Source organism: Triticum dicoccoides, chromosome 2A, assembly GCF_002162155.2.
Source record: "Triticum dicoccoides isolate Atlit2015 ecotype Zavitan chromosome 2A, WEW_v2.0, whole genome shotgun sequence".
NCBI lineage: Eukaryota > Viridiplantae > Streptophyta > Magnoliopsida > Poales > Poaceae > Triticum > Triticum dicoccoides.
The window spans coordinates 592,539,165-592,559,264 of NC_041382.1; positions in this window are offsets into that span (position 1 = coordinate 592,539,165).

Genomic DNA, 20,100 nt, shown 5'->3' on the forward strand with positions numbered 1-20,100 from the left:
CCGCTTCCATGCTCGCCTCTCCCTGGTGGCAATCTCTCGTCCCAGAACTCATGCTGGCCATGGCAAACGCAAGGGAAGGATGCTGAATGACTTGTTTGTTTTTCTGGATGAGGAGTTGAGGAGGAATGTGCAGTCATCTGGGCATACTAGTATTTATAACCGAGTATTAATACGCTCCTAAGTGGGAAACCGTTTGGGTTGTGATCAGTGTGAACAGGTTTGCAATTCAATGTAGCATGGTACTAATATGCTCCTAAGTGGGAAACCATTTAGGTTGTGATCGGTGTGAACAGGTTTGCAATTCAATATAGCGTGGAGTAATTTGGAATGTGAGGAAATGCAAGCTCAAAATTTATTGACGGTTCTAGTTTCGAAGTGCAGCACTATTCCCTGATGGAGTACTTCTTTTTCTACTCCCTCCTTTCCGGTTTTATAGGGCTTATCTCAAAATTTTAGTTTTTCCATTTTATAAGGCTCAATTTGGTTGTTTCCCAACACATGTTCAGATTCCAAGGTGCATTAAATCATTGCATACAAGTATTAAGAGAAAATTGACCAATGCATGTACTTTATGCATGCATGCATTGCAATTAATGCATTGATAAACATAATTTTTTGAGAAAAACAAGAGCATTAATTAGGTGTTTTTGCAAACTACAAAAAATATTCCACCACTCACCATCTTGGTTGGTGAGATTTTTGAATTAAGCCCTATAAACCGGAAAGGAGGGAGCACTGTTGTGTACATGCAATAACTGGCACCGTCGTATACATATCTTACGGTTAATGGGGCGTTCGACAGGAATAGCCGCGTGGCGAGCTCTAGGCTAGTCTTTTTCAGACGCATTAAACACTACAAAAAAAGACACATCCGTGACATTTTGGGCCGAACGAATTTTTTTATGTCATACATATGACACTTCTATGACGATAATTGTGACAAAACCTGGTATCATCATAGATGTGGTGGGCTCCTACTTCTATGACAAAAAATCATGACAAAAAATGGGCTTTTCGTCCTGGGCGGGCCGGAGACGCAGCTAGATGACATTCTTTGGGCCGACCATGACAGAAAAACCGTGGTAGAAGCGAGGGGGAGTGTCGGTGTCAAAACCGGTGGATCTCGGGTAGGGGGTCCCGAACTATGCGTCTAGGCCGGATGGTAATATGAGGCAAGGGACACAAAGTTTTACCTAGGTTCGGGCCCTCTCGATGGAGGTAAAACCCTACGTCCTGCTTGATTAATATTGATGATATGGGTAGTACAAGAATAGATCTACCACGAGATCGGAGAGGCTAAACCCTAGAAGCTAGCCTATGGTATGATTGTTGTTGTGTATGTTGTCCTACTGACTAAAAACCCTCCGGTTTATATAGACACCGGAGAGGGTTAGGGTTACACAAAGTCGGTTACAATGGTAGGAGATCTGCATATCCGTATCGCCAAGCTTTCCTTCCACGCCAAGGAAAGTCCCTTCCGGACACGGGACGAAGTCTTCAATCTTCTATCTTCATAGTCCAGGAGTCCGGCTGAAGGTATAGTCTGGCCATCCGGACACCCCCTAATCCAGGACTCCCTCAGTAGCCCCTGAACCTGGCTTCAATGACGACGAGTCCGGCGCGCAGATTGTCTTCGGCATTGCAAGGTGGGTTTCTCCTCCAAGTACTTCACAGAAGATTTTGAACACAAAGATAGTGTCCGTCTCTGCAAAATAAGTTTCCACATATTGCCATAGAGAGAATAATATTTACACAAATCTAATCTTCCGACGTATTCCGTAGTGTGACACACCACGGCCAAGCCTTTATCCGAGTCGTTTCATTATCCCACCTCAGCGTGTCATGTGAGGCTGTTTCCTTGGCACGTCTTGTTAAAGCAGAGATCGTGTCCCTTATTCCGGGATTCTCATCAATACGGGCGTGGGTAACCCAACCGCGCCATTGATTATAGCACTTGGAGATAAGCGAGTTTTACTAGGTTGGTGGGGACACGTAGTTGCGTCCACCCATATAAGGGGATAAGGATCCACTTTTTCACCTACGCCTTCTTCCTCCCTTGCGTATCCATTCTCGCGCACTCGAGCTCCAGCGCCCAAGTCCGCACTCCCCACCTCAACCTTCTCCAGCCATGTCCAGAGCGGGAGGCAAGTGGATGGTCTCCTCCATCACGGAGGGACACATCAAAAAACTAAGGAAGGCCGGATACTTGTCTAACGACATTGCGTACTGGCTTCCCGAAAAGGGGCAGCTCATCCCCACCCCTAGGCCCCATGAGAGGGTGGTGTTCCTCCCCCATTTCCTTTGCGGACTGGGCTTCCCTCTTCACCCATTTGTCCGGGGGCTCATGTTCTACTATGACCTGGATTTCCACGATCTGGCCCCGAACTTTGTCCTCAACATCTCGGCATTTATCATCGTGTGTGAGACCTTCCTCCGCATCCGCCTCCATTTCGGCCTATGGCTCAAGACTTTCAATGTCAAGCCGAAGGTGGTGCGCGGCAACCAGGCGGAGTGCGGAGGCGCCATGGTGGGCAAGATGGCCAACGTCTTATGGCTCGAGGGCTCCTTTGTGGAGACCCTGAAGGGGTGGCAATCGGGGTGGTTTTACATCACCGAGCCGCGCGATCTTGAATGGGTCGCAGCCCCCGTGTTTTGATCCGGACCCCCTACGCGGCTCACCTCCTGGAAGGAGACGGGCCTGTCGTGGGGTAAAAAAGGAGAGCTGACCGGACTCCAAACATGCGTCCAACCCCTGGTGGACAAGAAGCTCAAACTTGTCAACGTAGTCTAGGTTATGCTCATCCGCCTGATCCTCCTGTGTCAACAACGGGCATTCAACATGTTGGAGTTCGACCCGGCGCGGCACCAAACTCTGAGCAGGCTCTTCGACACGATGTACGAAGATGCCTGCAAGGTGCTTTTCAAGGGCGTCGAGGCCCCCGCATCCGCTACCGAGGATCGCGGATTCAGTACGCAGCGTCACGCTCATGCGGTAAGCTGTTTTTTCCTTTTACAGGGTATCAGTTTTTCATAGTTTGACTCCATGCGGGATCTAAGCTCCCTTACCTTTGACAGGATTGGCAGGCAACGTCCGGACAAATCAACTGTCCGGCTCCTTTGCCTGAAGGCCCAGCGGACGCTCGCTTGGTGAAGCTGCTGGTTCCGGCACCCTATGTGGTGCCAGAGAAGAAGGCCGCAAAAAAGGCCACGGGGACTCGAAAGAGTGCCCGGCGCCAGGAGGTGTCGGATCCATCATCCGACGGTTCCGAGGCGCATTCCTCCCGTGAAGACGAGGAGGAAGAAGAAGAGACCTCTCCCCCTCCAGCGGGAGGAGAGAAGAAAAGGAAGGCCGCCCTCTCTGGGGAGGCCGGAGGGTCCAAGAAGGGGAAAACCCTTCCTCCGGACTACTCCACCGACGCCGATGACGACGGAGAGGAGTGGCCGCCCAGGGCCAAGCCCCTGGCAAAATCGTAAGTATCCGGATACTAGAGTAATTCATAGTATTCGTTTATTGCACAGCTTTCCCTTATGTCGAATATGTTTATGCAGCCCACCCAAAGACCGGCTCGACGCGTCGTCGAGCGGCCCACTGGACTCGTCGGATGTGAACTCGCTTCCGACGGCTTCCTCCCCCTGCCCTACGGACGACACCAAAGTGTTGTCCCAACAGGTTCCAAGTCGGGAGGAGGTGGTCCTGGAGGCGCCGCAAGGCGACCTCCCGGACTCCAGGAGTAAAGGGGATGAAACCCCCCAGGGCTCCAAGTCCGGCTCTAGGCCGGACACCGCTCCGGAACCTTCAAAGGTTCCAGAGTCCGGCGGGGGACCTCCTTCCAAGAGGAGCAAGCCCACCGTGCCGGTGACCCCCGTCCAACAGGAGGCGCTGGACAATCTGTTGGAGGTGCTCCAAGGCGCCTCCATCGACGAGGAGCACCGCACCATTATGAGTGCGGTGGTCCAGAAGGTTCAGTCCGCCAAGAGCGGACTGACTGAAGCTTGTATTAGCCTTTTAACAGGCTTTGAGGTAAGTAAAGAATGTGTAAATAATATTACCGCATAGACAGTAGCCCCTGATGCTCTGTTTGGCGTTCGGGAAGAAAAGCCGAATAGAGGATCAAATAAAATTCGCAGGAGTCTAACAAAAAGGAGTCAATATGCATATGCAGGCTTCTCTGCTTGCGTCCGCCGCACTGACTGCGGAAGTGGACACGCTAAAGCAGAACCTCGAGCGATCTGAGCAAGAGCTCGGGCGTGCCAAGAAGCAGCTCGAGGACAATGAAGGTAAGAAATACCTTGTTTAAATATATATATAAAGAGGTGCAATTGCAAAAAATGACAGGATTATCGTGGCTATTGTAGGGGCCACGTCTGAGCTGGCGACCCTTAAGCAAGCGCTGGTCGAGGCTGAGAAGAGGGCGGCCACGGAGCGCACTGAGCGGGAGAAGTATGAGGCCGAGGTTGGCAAGGTACGGCAAGAGCTCCAGGCTCTCATGGAAAAACATGAGAGTTTGGAGCTTGACTCAAAGACGCGAGCATCCGAGCTCGCGGTGGCTATTGAAAATGCCAAGTCTGCCAAGGCCGAATCCCAGAAGACCCTCCAGGAGTTGGATGAGGTGAAGAAGATAGCGGCGGGTAAGGCATTCTTTATGCAAAGCAAACACATAAACGTGAGTTACTTGTTACTTACCCGAATCCGGAGCTCTCCGGGAGCGTTCGCAGATCTTCCCCGGAGTGTGTCCGATGCCGCTGCATTCTATCGAGCCGACGAGGGCAGCTCGATAGAGAAGGTGTTCTGGTCTCAGTATGCTGAGGCCGGACACCCCGTGCCCCTGAGCGACCAGCTGAAGCAACTGGTCGAGCTCCACAAGGCGGCCGAAGAGGCCATGAAGGGCCTCATAGTTCGGATGTGGCCTGGAGGGGCTCTGCCTGGGAGCTATTTCGGGCTGGTGCGGCGGCTGGTGGAGGCCTGTCCAAGGCTCGAAGTCATCAAGCGCTCCGTCTGCATTGAAGGTGCCCATAGGGCCCTTGCCCATGCTAAGGTGCACTGGGCAAGCTGGATGCTGAGAAGCTTGTGAAGGACGGGCCATCACCGGGGAAAGAGCATCGCAAGCCCGAGAATTATTATAAGGATGTTCTAAAGGGTGCCTGCCTTGTGGCGGATGAATGTTCTAGGGATGTAATTTTTGAGTGAAACTTTCTTGTTTTGTCCTGTGCGCTGAGAACATGTTCATATGCGCTAAGCAATGCTGTTGGAATTTAAAATATTACCTTCTGTGCGGCCATTTATCAATTCTGAGAGATGGCAAGTCGTCGGCTTCTGCCCCCGTGCCGCTAGTGCTGGGGTGTTCGGGGATAAACCTGAGCGCTCTTTTTCCCATGTTTGGGTCATTCGAGGGAGGCGCTCAACCCAATGAACAAGGCAATCGGACTATAATGCGTGAACACTCTCACTTAGCCATAGAATTCTATAATTTTAAATTTCGGTGAAGCCCTTGGTATTCGGAAGACCGAGTTCGGGGCGCTATCCACGCCTTGGCCGGATAGAGCCGGCTCCTCGCTCTAAGCGGCATAAGTCTTTAGGGACTCGAAAAACCTCTCGAACAGCGACCAGTTCTCGCTTCATCATGACAGTCAGTTTTAGCTTTCTCCACTGAGGTGCTCGACCCAGCTCAATTGGGGCACAATCGCAGTGGTTCTCCTAGTGCTACCTTAGCCTATATAGCAAAACGTAAGGCACCAAAACATAGGAGCCGGGCAAACCCAACTATTAACCCAAGACATGATTCGGAGCCGATGCATATAATGCTATAAGTTCAGGGTGCCGCACTTGTTAAAGTGTTCGGACTTCTCACACCATATTGAGGGGTACTAAAGCCCCTGGCATATTTTGGTCGTACCAAAGTGTACGGATGCAACATGTCGTTAAGGAACATATATTAAAAAAGAGTAATGCAAAAATAGACAAAAGCTATGCATTGTTTATTAAAGAGGGCTGCGATCAAAGCAGAACGATACAAATAATGTGATAAGCAAAAGGTTGGACTACTTAACGTGTCCGTTCCAGGGGCAAGCTGCGGAATAGTATGCGAAATAGGTATACTGCTCATGATAGAGACCACCTGGGAGTTCCGTAATGCGGCGTGGCTTGTCTGCTTCCCTAGTTCTTGCATCGTTTGTTCGGCAATTGCACTGCCGACCGGGCCTTCCGAAGAGTGCAGTCCTGAAAGTAAGAGAAAATTAAAAAATCGGCAGCCCCTGGTGCGGTTTAAGCCGTGTTTCAGGCGTGCCGTGATGGTGCCCCTCCCCCTGTACCCATGGTATTTCTAGAGCGTAGTTATGTACGCGAAGTACTGGTATCGCATTTTTTGAGGGCTGGGGTTGGAGCCGCATTGCTACGCCTGCTCGGGTCGTGCCACGCGGTCTTGTTGTAGGTTACTCCGGGTGCACTTGACAGTGTCTGGTCGTTCAATGGCCGGACTGGAGAACTGCCTGGAGAGGCTGCTTTGTACTTCTACTGCAAGGGCCGCCGTGTGCTCCTCCGTTCGGAGGGAGCGTTCGGTGTTTCCATTGACCATAATTACTCCTCGAGGGCCTCGCATTTTGAGCTTAAGGTATGTGTAGTGCGGTACCGCATTGAACTTGGCGAATGCGGTTTGCCCGAGAAGTGCATGATAGCCACTGCGGAATGGGACTATGTCGAAGATTAACTCCTCACTTCGGAAATTATCCGGAGATCCGAACACCACTTCAAGTGTGACTGAGCCTGTACAGTTGGCCTCTACACCTGGTATTACGCCTTTAAAGGTCGTTTTGGTGGGAGGTCGGGGGCCGAGCGATGCGCGCTTCTCTCGTACACGTACGCGTGTGTGTGCGAGGCGTTGGCTCTAACTGAACCCGAGCGAGGCGTTGGGATATAACTTAACCCGAGCGATTGCATTGCAGGCTACGCGTTACTGAACCCGAGCGATCGATCGATGGCTGTTAACTGAACCCCATCGAGCGATTCCTTCGCTACTGCTGCTAACTGAAGCCGATCGATGCTGCCTCTGGATGAACAGTGAGCGTTGCGGGGGGGGGGGTGGATGAACAGTTCCCGGTGGGGGTGGATGAACAAGACCCTGTGGTGTTGCCTCTGGATGAACAGGACCCCGATCGATCGAGTCGGTTGGGGCTGGATGAACAGGACCCCGTGGAGGGCTGGATGAACAGGACCACCCCGTGGAGGGCAGGATGAAGAGCAGACAGTGGAGGGCAGGATGAATAGTAGCCCGTGGAGGGGTGGTTGAATAGGAGCCCGTGGAGAGGGCTGGTTGAACAGTAGCCGGTGGAGTAGCGCGCGGTGGAGACTGGATGAACGGGAGCCCATGGATGAACAGTCGCAGGTGGAGGCTGGAGGAGGTCGACGGTCGAAGAACAGTAGCTCATGGAGGCTGGAGGGGGTCGACGGTGGAGATGAACAGTATCCCGTGGAGTCCCGTTTTGCGGTATGCCACACCCCTCTCGATGAACAGGACCCCCATTTCGACTGTAGCGCTCCAACACAAGTCCGTTTCGTCCGTTTTGCGGTACGCCACACCCCTCCCAATCAACAGGACCCCCGTTTTGACCATAGGAGGTCCGTTTCCTCTGTTTTGCGGTACGCTAGACCCCTCCCGATGAACAGGATCCCGTTTCGAACGTGGCCGGTCGAACAAAAGGCCGTTTCCTCCGTTCTGCGGTACGCCAGGCCTTGTTTCCATCGCCTGTTCCGTCCAAGCCCTCCCGATGAACACGACGCATTCCGTTGCCTCCCCGTGAATATGACGCATTCCATTGCCTCCCCATGAACACGACGATGACGTTGTTTCTCCGTTCTGACCCAGCAATGTACACGAGCCCTGGCCGTACGTATGCGCGAGTAGGCGTTCGAGACCCCACCTGTATCCACACATACGTGGCCGTATTTTCTTTCTTGCACCCTGGCCGATGTACGTACGTGTACATGCTACGTGCGCAACTCTACTACGACATGTGGACGCCTCTACTACGACATGTGCTCGCCTCTACATCGACCAGTATGTACGTACACGTTCGCGACCAGAATGACAACGCTACGTACGCTTCGACCAGGTGGGTCCCGATTGTCAGGCACTTCCTTGCCTGCGAAGATGTAGCTGGTGGGTCCCAGCAGTCAGGGGGTGAAATACGGTGGCCCATCCGGTGGGTCCCCGTTGTCAGGTGGAGGAATAATTATTTTGCACGTAATAAGGAGGCACTTCCTTGCTGTGGCTGTGGACCCAGCTGTCAGCCTCTCCACGTACAGTCCACGTCCGATGGAAGCCATTCCTTGACCATGTTGACCAAGCCGCGCCGAGAGCACCAGGGCGGTGGACGACGGCGAGGCCTAGGAAGGGGATGACGCGGTGCCGGGGAAGACACGGCAGTGGATGCCCACGCGTAGAGGTGTACGAGGGCACTGGTTCGCTGCGGTGTGAGGCTGCCGTCGCCGCAGAGTAACAGGGGGTGTGGGCGAGTAGAGGGATGGACTGGCCAGCAGTGGGAGTAGTAGGGTGCGATGAGGCCTCCGCCGCATCACAGCCGGCCATGGGAGGCAGGAGCACGAGGCACGACCGACGCAGGTTTGGGCGGCTGGAGCAAGAAGACTAGAGGTTGAAGAAGCACTACGGTTGTTGGATGGACATCGTATGGTCACTGGAGCTAGAATCGTGCATATTGACTAAGTTGACAAAGCCCTCTGTCCCCGTCAACTTAGTAGGCCCACAAGTCAGCCTGCCACTATACTGGGTCCCAGCTAACATGGGGAGTATTCATTTTTTTTGTGCGTAATAAGGAGGCACTTCCTTGCGTGCGAAGATATAGCTGGTGGATCTGAGCTGTCAGCGACGGTAATGTTTTTTTCACGAAATACAGAGGCCCTTTCGGTGGGTCCCTGATGTCAGGTGCAGGAATCATTATTTTGCGCGTAATAAGGAGGCATTTCCTTGCATGCGGCCGTGGACACAGCTGTCGGCCTCTCCACGTACAGTCCACTTCAGATGCATGTCGGTCGTTGACCACGTTGACCAGGCCGCGCCGAGAGCACCAGGGCGGTGGACGACGGCGAGGCCTAGGAAGGGAACGACACGGAGGCAGGGAAGACTTGGCAGTTGTTTCCCACATGGAAGGGAGTACGACTGTACGAGGGTTTACTGGTTTGTCTGTCATCGCCGGAGAATAACAACAGGTGTGGGCGAGTAGAGGGATGGCTAGGCTAGCGATGGGAGTACGGTGGGGCGGTGAGGCCTGCGCGGCAGCACAGCCGACTGTGGGAAGGAGGGAGCAAGCAGCCCCGCCGGCGTTTGTTTGAGAGGCTGGAGCAGGAAGAGCAGAGATTGAAGAAGCACGACGGCCATTGGATGGACATCCAACAGTCATTGCTTGTGCGTCAACCTTTTTTTAGGAAAGCCTCAAATCTGTGGAAAACAACATACAACCCATCTGCCATTATTTCTAATAATTTTCAGCACATTTGCTAATTCTTAAGGTTTTTTAAGCCCATATTCTTTTTGTTAGCATTACAGCCCAAATTGTGGCCACGGTTAAAATTATACGAAATTTTGCATATTTCGGTGCGGTCCGAACTGTTTTTAATCCCAAAATTTCGACTCACATTCAAACTGATTTTAAAAATAAATGTATATCAATATAAAATCCAACAAATTCTCCACGCATAAAAATTAATGTAATTTAAAATCTTGAAATGAAAAAAAAGATATTTGAAACTAATTGTCGGTTTGATGTGTTTTAAAAATGTACAACCCATTTCTCATTACTGATGGGCCATTTTCTTGGCCAGCCGAATGAAAGCTCTACTCGTCTTGAAAGATTTGCAGCCCAACAGGCCTGACAAAGCGACTTACTTGGCAAACCACAAAAAAACTGGGCTATGGCCGTGGACCCACCTGTCAGCCTCTCCACGTACAGTACTCTTCCGATGGAAGTCGTTCCTTGACCACATTGACCACGCCGCACGAAGAGCACCACGGCAGTGGACGACGGCGAGGCCTAGGAAGGGGACGACACGGAGTCGGGGAAGACGCGGCAGTGGAAGCCCGCGCGGAGAGGAGTACGAGGGTTCACTAGTTCGGCTGCAGTGTGAGGCTTTCGTCGCCGCAGGGCCTGGCCAGCGGTGGGAATAGTAGGGGGCGGTGAGGCCTCCATGGCAGGACAGCCGGCCACGGGAGGCAGGAGCATGCAGCACGACCGACACTGCTTTGGGTGGCTGGAGCAAGAAGACCAGAGGTTGAAGAAGCACTACGGTCGTTGGATGGACATTGTATGGTCACTGGAGCTAGAATCGTTCATATTGACTAAGTTGACAAAGCCCTCCGTCCTCGTCAACTTTGTTGGCCCACAAGTCATCCTCCCACTATGGTGGGTCCCAGCTAGCAGGGGGTATTCATTTTTTGTGCGTAATAAGGAGGCACTTCCTTGCGTGCGAAGATATAGCTGGTGGGTCTGACATGTCAGCGGGGGGAACATTTTTTCGCGAAATACAGAGGCCCTTCCGGTGGGTCCCAGCTATCAGGTGGAGGGATCATTATTTTGCGCGTACAGTCCACGACCGATGGATGTCGTTCGTTGACCAAGTTGACCAGGCCGTGCCGAGAGCACCATGGCGGTGGACGACGGCGAGGCCTAGGAAGGGAACGACACGGAGCCGGGGAAGACTCGGCAATGGTTGCCCATGCGGTGGGGAGTACGAGGGTTTACTGGTCCGGCTGCCATCGCCGGAAAATAACAGGAGGTGTGGGTGAGTAGAGGAATGTCCTGGCCAGCGGAGGCGGGAGGAGGCAGTCCCACCGTAGCTGCTTTGGGCGGCTGGAGCAAGAAGATCAGATATTGAAGAAGCAACACGGCTGTTGGATTAACATCCAACGGTCACTGCTGCTAGAATCGTTTGTGGACTAAGTTGACAAAGCCAAAGTATACGTCAACCTAGTAGACCCACAAGTCAGCCTCCAAATCTGTCCCAAACAGCATACAGCCCGAAATTTCTAGCCAGATTCAAATTAATTTTAAATCTAAATATATCTTAATTTAAATTCAATGAAATTTTACCCGCACAAAAACAATGAAATTTAAAATATCAAAATCCGAAAGAAAACAGTATTTTGGAACTAATTGTGTGTTTGCTGTATTTTTCATTTTACAGCCCATTTATTATTACTTATAGCTCATTTCTTATTACTTATAGCCCATTTTCTGGGCAAAATGCATCCCTCCTCGTCTTGAAAGATTTCCGGCCCAGCAGGGCGTAGAAAAGCAAGTAGGCCTATGTTGGTTATTCTGCAAAAAACAAAATAGCTGGCTAGCAATTTTCAGAAAGAAAAAAAAACTGGGCTGGCCATGTGCTAAACATATGAAATAAAAGCCTGGGCTAGATGGGCCACAGGTCCCGCACAACCCAGTTGATACCCTTCTCCGTCCCGAAGAAACAAAATTACTGCGTGCGCTGCTGGGTCCCTACTGTCATCCTCACCATGTACAGTCATCTCCTTATTCCTCTCGGTTGTTGACCATGTTGACAACACCGGAGGGCGGCACCGTGGCGAGCGAACCAAGGTGGAGGACGATGGTGAGGCCTCGGACGGGAACGAACAGGAGCTGGGCAGATCACAGCCAGCCATGGGAGGCAGGAGCAGGCGGTCCCGCCGGCGCTGGTTTGGCTTTGGCGATGTCGGATTTCGGGTTCCGGCAGACCCTTGAGGTTCAAATACTGGGATACGCATGGAGATCCCTCCCCTACCGATCTACGTCCGATCCTCTCGTGCGAACTAAGATGAAAATGATGAGAAACACAAGAGACACGAGGTTTATACTGGTTTGGGCCACCGTTGTGGTGTAATACCCTACTCCAGTGTGTGGTGTGGTGGATTGCCTCTAGGGCTGATCATGGACAGTACAAGGGAAGAACAGCCTCGCGAGGGGTGTTCTTGAGCTGATGCGGTGTGTTCTACATAGTGTCTATTGGGTTTTTTCCTCTTTCTCCCCCTCTCTTTTTTTCTCCTCTTCTTCCCTTTGTGGAGGCTAGCTCTATTTATAGAGGCCCTGGGCCTCTCCCCGGATAATTGAGCGGGAAGGGCGCCAACAATTGGCCATTTTGAAGGGGAACATCTAGTACAAGTTATCCTGACCAAAGGTGGTCTTCGGCTGCCAAAAGCACTGGCAATGACGCCGTCTTGGGCTCCACGGTGACCTCCGTTCGGCTGTCCGGCTAGTCTTGGTCTCGTTGCACCGGAATGGTAACCTTTGCCTGATACCTTGGACTGTGCTTGCCCCCTTTGCACCAAAGGGGAAACAAGGACCCTACGCAGGCCGGCGCCCGCCTGGCCTTGATCGTCATGGCTTGCGTCATGGGATCCTCGCGAGGTACCCTTGCATTGATCTCTCCGCCTCCTCGCGAGACTGCCTGATGAGGCCGCTCTTGAGGAAGCTTGCTGTCGTCCGCCCCGCGAGGCTTGGCCCCTCACGAGGGTCTTGAGCTTGGGCTGATGAAGATGGGCCGCGCTGGGCCCCCACCTGAGCCACGCCGCAGGCCGCAGGAAGGCAAGTCTGGGGACCCCCGTTCCCAGAACGCCGACAGTAGCCCCCGGGCCCAAGGCGCGCGCAGGCTTGGCTTAGCAGAGAAGCGAAGGGGCAAGCACAAAGCATCACGGGCCCTAACAGCCTGCGGCCTTGGGCGCCGCGTGGCGGTTGATTGGATGTGAGCGTCTGCACTTCCCACGATGCCTCGGCAACTGCACGACTAACAAAAGGGGGTGCCCGGGCCAGGCTTACTTGCCCTGCTCTCGTCCATCTTGCCCTAGATCCCCTTTCTCGCTTTCCTCCCTCTTGCTCCCCAAATCCTCCAGATCCGTCTCAATCCTTCGCATCTGGCACACCATGGCGACTCGTAGGTCCCCGGCTGATGCTTGGTACTCGCCGGCCCTGGATTCCCCGAGTTTGTCGGAGAAGAACCCCGCCCTCGCGTGCCTGATGATGATGGCGCAGGGCAGCGAGGGGGCGACTGTGCTCAAGGTCGGCTCTGACCAGCCTGAGGGCAAGGGGAGCACCTTCTACCCATTCTTCGTGAGCGCCATTGTCGCCGGTCTGGTGCCTCCTTTCTCTGAGTTCTTCCATGTCGTTCTCTACCAATACAACTTGCAGGCCCTGCATCTCCACCCCAACTCTGTCCTTCTCATGGCGATTTGCGCCTACTATTGCGAGGCTCATGTTGGTGTGAAGCCCTCGGTGGCCTTGCTACGCCACTTTTTCTCCCTCCGGGTTTCTGGCACTCAGGTCTCCACATGCGCGAGCTTCATTGCATATTCCAGCTCCAACGCCATCTCGAAGCCTGGGAAGAGGATCGAAGGCTACCGGAGCAAGTGGGTCATGATGGATGTCGGGCGCCTCCACCCTCGTCTGGTATTGCCCACGGGGCAACCTAAGTCCGTTGACGTATGGTCCCGCGCAGAGCTCGTCGACCCTCGCGCGAAGGCGGTGTTGAGGAGGATGAATGCGGACCTATGGCCAAGCAACTTGGGGGCGGCGAAGCTGACAGGGGCCACGCTCCTGAGGGTGTTCTTGGAGCACCGGGTGGCTCCGCTCCAGGAGCACTCGCTCCCGCTGTGGAGGCTTGGAGGAGCAGACATCGCCCTGCGCCTGAGCTCCGAGGCCCTAACCGACGAGGATCTGACTGCGGCCCTCCATTCCTTGGTTGGGGGAGACGTGGCGAGCCCGGTGGGCGCCCCGTCCCCCTGTTCCTTCGTGATGACTGGGAGCAGGTGGTGAACTCCATGCCCACCTTCAACTGTGAGGGGCTGGTGCCCGCGGCAGCTCCCAAAGATCTAGCGATCCTGGCGACGGTGAACTTGTCCTCCGGCAGCTCCAGCGGGGGAAAGGGGGAAGAAGAGGCGGAGGAGGAAGCGTCTGACTCGGAGGAGACTGGCGAGGATTGGGGGAGTCCTTCCCTCAGCGCAGGTCCCAGGCCCTCCGATCCATGCCGGACGACGACGAGGCCAGCGCCAGGCGAGGAAGGGAGGGCTCTTCCTAGGTCACGAGGAAGGGCAGGTCGAGCCTGGTTCCCCCAGGGTCTGCTCTGGTCCCTGGGGGTCCAAGGCCAGTTCCATCCCTCCTAACGCGCCTTCTGCTTCTGGGCCCCCCAAGGCTGACCCTCGCTGCAGGCTCTCGGGCTTCAAGTTTGGCCGGAGGTTGCTTCAGTCCACGGACGATGTCTAGTAAGTGCTCGATTCATGATCTGCTTGGTTTCTGCCGTTGAGGCTTGACGTTTGCGCTCTTTTACCAGGCCGGCACCTGCGGCCAAGAGGTTGAAAGAGGCTTCTGCGGCCCCGCTTGGGGCGAATCCGTCTGCCGGGGCGATGCCTTCGGCTGTTAGGGGAGAGGACGGCGAGGTCCGCGCCTCTCTGACCCAACCGCCCTCACGAGGCCAACTGGGGCACCCCGGCGAGGAGTCAGCCCCCGTGGCCCCGCTGGACCTAGAGTCAATTGTGCCCGACGCTGCGGCCGTGGCGGCCAAGGCTCAGGAGGTCCCTTCCTGCCAAGCCGTGATCACGCTGCCATCTTTTCTGCCTGCTCCACACGTTCTTGTCTCTTCTACTCCCTCCGCTGCTGTCCTGGACCAGGTTGCCAATGAGCTGAGCTAACTGCAGGAGGATCTCCTGAGCACGGACCCTCGTCTGGTGGCCGGGCGCCTGGAGTTGGCCTCTGGCTGGGCCCGTTCTGCTGCTTCCGTCCGAGCGGTGCTGAGCCAGGCCGTGTCGTCCTCCGATGAGGAGAAGTGGGGCGCTAACCAAGCCAAGTCCGCTCGCGATGCTGCCTTGGGCGATGCTGCAACTGCCCAGGGCCGCTGCAAGATGCTTGAGGCCGAGCTGCAAGGCCTGCGCGACGAGCTCGCCAAGGAGGTGCACAGCCGCCAGGAGAAGGAGAAGGAGACGAAGGCTAGGGAGGCCGCCGCCAAGAACCGGGACACCAAGCTTGATGACCGCCACAGCCGACAGGAGACGCTGGAGCAGTCGCTGAAGGTGGAGAGGACCGAGGTGGACGCCAAGACGAAGGTCCTGACGGAGGACCGGGTGGCCTTCGCGAAGCTGGAGAAGAAGGCTCGTGGCATACTGAAGACGCTGTATGAGAGCGGCCTGGAGGAGCCGTTGGCTGGTGTGAAGGACGGCCCCGCCAAGCTGCTCCCCTTCCTGGTTGATGCGCTTGAGGACGTCGCGGACGGCCTTGGCCCCACGGTCGAGGCCGAGGTGTGTGCCCTGTCTTCTGTGGCGCTGACGCATGTCCTTAGCCATGTCTACCTGTGCGACCCCAACGTCGACTTCGACAGCCTGCTGGAGCCCGTGAGCGGCGACCGTGCCGCTGCCGCCGTTGAGGCCGTGAGAGGCCGAGCCGAGGTATTGCTGGGGAAGTTCCGCTCCCCCAGCGTCCTGCCCGGGCACGGTGCCGCCGGCCTCGTGACCTCGAGAGGCGAAGCCGTCCAGCGTGACTCCACCACCGGTGACGGCGTTACTGGGGAGTGATCCCTTCGCGACTTCCATCCTGTTTTATTCCTGCACATGCACCATGCCTCGCGGAGGCGTTTAAACTTGTGTTTGGCGTTGTGGAACAATCTTATGGCTTGTAATATTTGCTTTGAATTTCCTGGAATTTGCATTTTCCTCTCCTACTTGCTTACGCTCTGCGTCGGTAGGGCCCGACCCTGCGCGTACCTCACCCAGCATTAGCCCCGACCGAAAACCATGGACGGGACTAAGGAGTGAGGGGCTACGTGGCAAGTTAGGTTCCTGAGTCGCGATGCTCAAGAGTCCCCCTTGACACGCGAGCAACAAGTAGGTAAGGGGGAAGCGAGGAGTGGATTGATCGTTCTACGTCGGCAGGGCCCGGCCCCGCGCGTACCTCACCCAGCGTTAGCCCCGACCGGAAACCATGGACGGGACTAAGGAGTGAGGGGCTATGTGGCAAGTTAGGCTCCTGAGTCGCGATGCTCACGAGTCCCCCTTGACACTCAAATGGGTTTCTTACCTTGGCTCCACTCGAGGAGTTGCGCGCAACGACCAGGTCCAAGGGACCTGGCTGGGTGGCGTGCGCTCGGGTGAGGCCCTGGCGTAGCCCCCGTGTCCAGCCCCTCGTGCGGCACTCTCGAGGGGAGGCGTTGCGATGGTGCCGGACACTGAGCTCTGGGCTCCCTGAGGTTGGTACGGCCGTGGTCCGCCCTCGGTTGTTTATCACCAGCGCGGAGCATAGCGCTTCCGTATGTGTACGGGCATAGCCGCTCCTCGGCAGTGTTGTCAGCCAGCACGGAGCATGGTGCTTCCACTGGTGCGTGGGAGGGGGCACCCCTCCGGGAGGACCCCCCGGGACGTGTACAGCCCCGCCCTGACATGTGGCCATCACGGTAGGGCTAGGAGAGGTGTATCTGGGCACCCGTGAGCCAGCACGGGACTCACGAGGCCCTACCTCGAGGCGGGTTGTGCCTGGCTCTGGGCCTTTATCAATTGGTGTGTTCCTGCAGGGTTGTTAGAATGCAAATGCTCTACGTCCTCAGTTCCGGCCCTCGAGCGAGCTCAGCCGCCGCTGGTATGACAGGTCGCGATGCCGTGGGTCAAGGCCAGGGGGTGAGGGCTGGAGAGGCAGTGAGAGCCCACGAGTGACGATGCTCAGGCGCCCCCCTTTTAACGTGCAAGCGCTTTGCATGACGACAAGCAGTAGGTGATAATTATGGGAATCAGATGAAACACCCTCGATGCGGCTATATCTCCCACGTGTCGAGGCACGACTTAGAGGCATAACCGCATTGAAAGCAATGTCGCAAGTTAGGCAATCATCACAACATCCCATGTAATATAGATAATAAAAGGGGGAGATACATAGTTGGCTTACACTCGCCACGTCAATCAAGTACATAAATAGCATTACAACATTCAAACACTCATGGCCCGACTACGGCGCCAAAATAAAAGATAACCCAAAATGCGACCGGTCCCGATCACCCCAACTGGGCACCACTACTGATCATCAGGGAAAGACACGTAATATCAGCGTGAGTCCTCGTCGAACTCCCACTTGAGCTCAAGCGCGTCATCGGGAACGGAATCATTAGGCCCTGCATCTGGTTTGGAAGTAATCTGTGAGCCACAGGGACTCAGCAATCTCGCACCCTCGCGATCAAGACTATTTAAGCTTAATAGGTAAGGCAATTATGTGGAGCTGCGGCAAGCGACTAGCATATATGGTGGCTATCCTGTTCGCAAAAGAGAGCGAGAAGAGAGGGCAAAGCGCGAATGAGAAACTAGAGAATAACCCGTGCAAGCATTACTCCAACACCGTGTTCACTTCCCGGACTCCGCCGAGAATAGACCATCACGGTAACTCACACTGTTGATTCAATTTTAATTAAATTAAGGTTCAAGTTATCTAAAACCGGACATTAACAAATTCCCATCTACCCATAACCGCGGGCACGGCTTTTGAAAGTTCAAATCCCTGCAGGGGAGTCCCAACTTAGCCCATGACAAGCTCTCATGGTCAACGAAAGAATAGACCTCCTCCCGAGACGTTCCGATCAGACTCGGTATCTCAGTTCTTCAAGACACTTCGACAGGTTAAAACAAGTCCAGCAACACCTCCCGAATGTGCCGACAAATCCCGATAGGAGCTGCACATATCTCGTTCTCAGGGCACACTCAGATGAGACATCCTACGAGTAAAACCAACCCTCAAGTTGCCCCGAGGTGGCCCCGCAGTCTACTCGGTCGGACCAACACTCAGAGGAGCACTGGCCCGGGGGGGTTTAAATAAGATGACCCTCGGGCTCCGGAAACCCAAGGGAAAAAGAGGCTAGGTGGCAAATGGTAAAACCAAGGTTGGGCACTGCTGGAAAAGCTTTAATCAAGGCGAACTATCAAGGGGTTCCCATTATAACCCAACCGCGTAAGGAACGCAAAAATCCGGGAACATAACACCGATATGACGGAAACTAAGGCGGCAAGAGTGGAACAAAACACTAGGCGAGAGGCCGATCCTTCCACCCTTTACCAAGTATATAGATGCATTAAGATAACATGGCAATATAATGATATCCCAACAAGTAAATAGTGTTCCAACAAGGAACGGTCTCCAATCTTCACCTGCAACTAGCAGCGCTATAAGAGGGGCTGAGCAAAGCGGTAACATAGCCAATCAATGATTTGTTAGGACATGGTGGGTTAGAGGTTTGACATGGCAATTTGGGAGGCATGGTGAGCAAGTGGTAGGCATCATAGCATAGGCATAGCAAAAGAGCGAGCATCTAGCAAAGCAAAGATAGTAGTGATTTCGAAGGTATGATCATCTTGCCAGCAAAGTTGTCAGAGTTGACTGGATCCTCGAAAGCAAACTCAACGGGCTCCCCGTTAGTGAACTTGTCTCCCGGCTCTACCCAAACAAGACAAACAAGCAACAAGGACACAATCAACCACGTGCAAGGATCAAACAATATGATGCAAAGATGGTATGCTATGCGGGATGCAATATGTGATGCATATGCAAGATTTGACAAGGAAAGCATGAACTTGGCCTCAACTTGTAAAACCAAGTGTGCCACTGGAAGATGAGATGAAATCGCTTGAAAACGATATAAAGAACACCGGAATCGGAGTTACGGTTTGGAAATGGCAAGCAATTTAAATATGGCCACGTTCTGCGTTTTACAGCAAGTAGCCATCTAAATGCAACAAGATGAACATGCTACAGCACCCAAACATGGCAACAACATACATGGCAGGAATCCATTCATGAATCTTAACAAAAGTCTAGCACTGAGCTACAGCCAATTCATCCATTAACAGGTTCAAACAAGCATGGCAAAAATGCATTTGGTAAACAGATTTCAGACAGTGAAATTAACACTTGTCTGGAATTTCAGATCAGGTAGCACTCTTTAGAGCATGAAAACAATATGCTACAAGACCTGAACATGGCAAAGTAAAGCATGGCATGGAGCTACTCAAAGAGCTTAACAAAAGTCCCTTAGTGACCTTGAGCCAAAAGGGATCAGAAAATACATTTGCAAGCATGTGAACATGGCAAAAACATAATCAGTTCTCAGACTTAGTGAAAACTGGAGCATGCTGAAACAGATATCAAGTAGGCATGTTTATGAGCTCGATGCACTCACTACAGAGCAAGTCATGACAAACTAAGCATACACCCATCAAGAATACACAAAATACAAGTTAGACATGGCAAGAACAATAACATAGCATGCACGTATCAACTACAACATCATCGGCAAAATCGCTAACAAGTAGACAATCTGCCCAGATTCACGAAATGACAAAAGTAGAGCTCGATTGACTCAAGCTAGGGTGCTCCATAATTGCAAACAAAGACATGGATGGATAGAGCACTACAAGATTAACAAAACATCCTTACTTATCATCCTCAAAAGAGGCACGGATCACTAGGAAACAACATGAACATATGGCATATTGAGATAAACAGATCAAGGACTTAGTGGAAATTCTAAGTCCCTGAAATCAGCATTAACGATTGCACCACTTTGCAAGCTTGTACTAGTCATCACACACATCACAAAATACATGGGTTGAACCTCTGGAAAGATGGCAAAGCATATAACAAAACTCATGTAGAGCACCTCGGCATATCATGCACACAATAATCATGGCAAAATGACAAATATCTAATTGGAGCAGCAGATCTGACAATTATCTCAAATAACATTCTTCTAACAGCATTTCGGGCATCAAGATGAACTCAAATGAAAATGATGCAATGAGATGAAATGATGTACTCTCTGAGACGAACATTTTGCTATGCTATATGCCCAAAACGGAGCTACGGATGCAAAGTTACGATGCGATGAACATGAGCAAATAAATCTAGGACTTAGGGAAAAAAAGGTCAACCCCTAGGGTTTTGAATCCAGATCTGAGATCCTGGTGCGCGGATCGAGGTTCGCCTGAGAGGAAGGTCGCCGGAGGAGTTCATGTTCGCCGGAGTTGGAGAGGCGGCCGGATCCGGGCGGGGAGGCGAGGCCAGAGCCGGCGGTGGCGGCGGTCGACA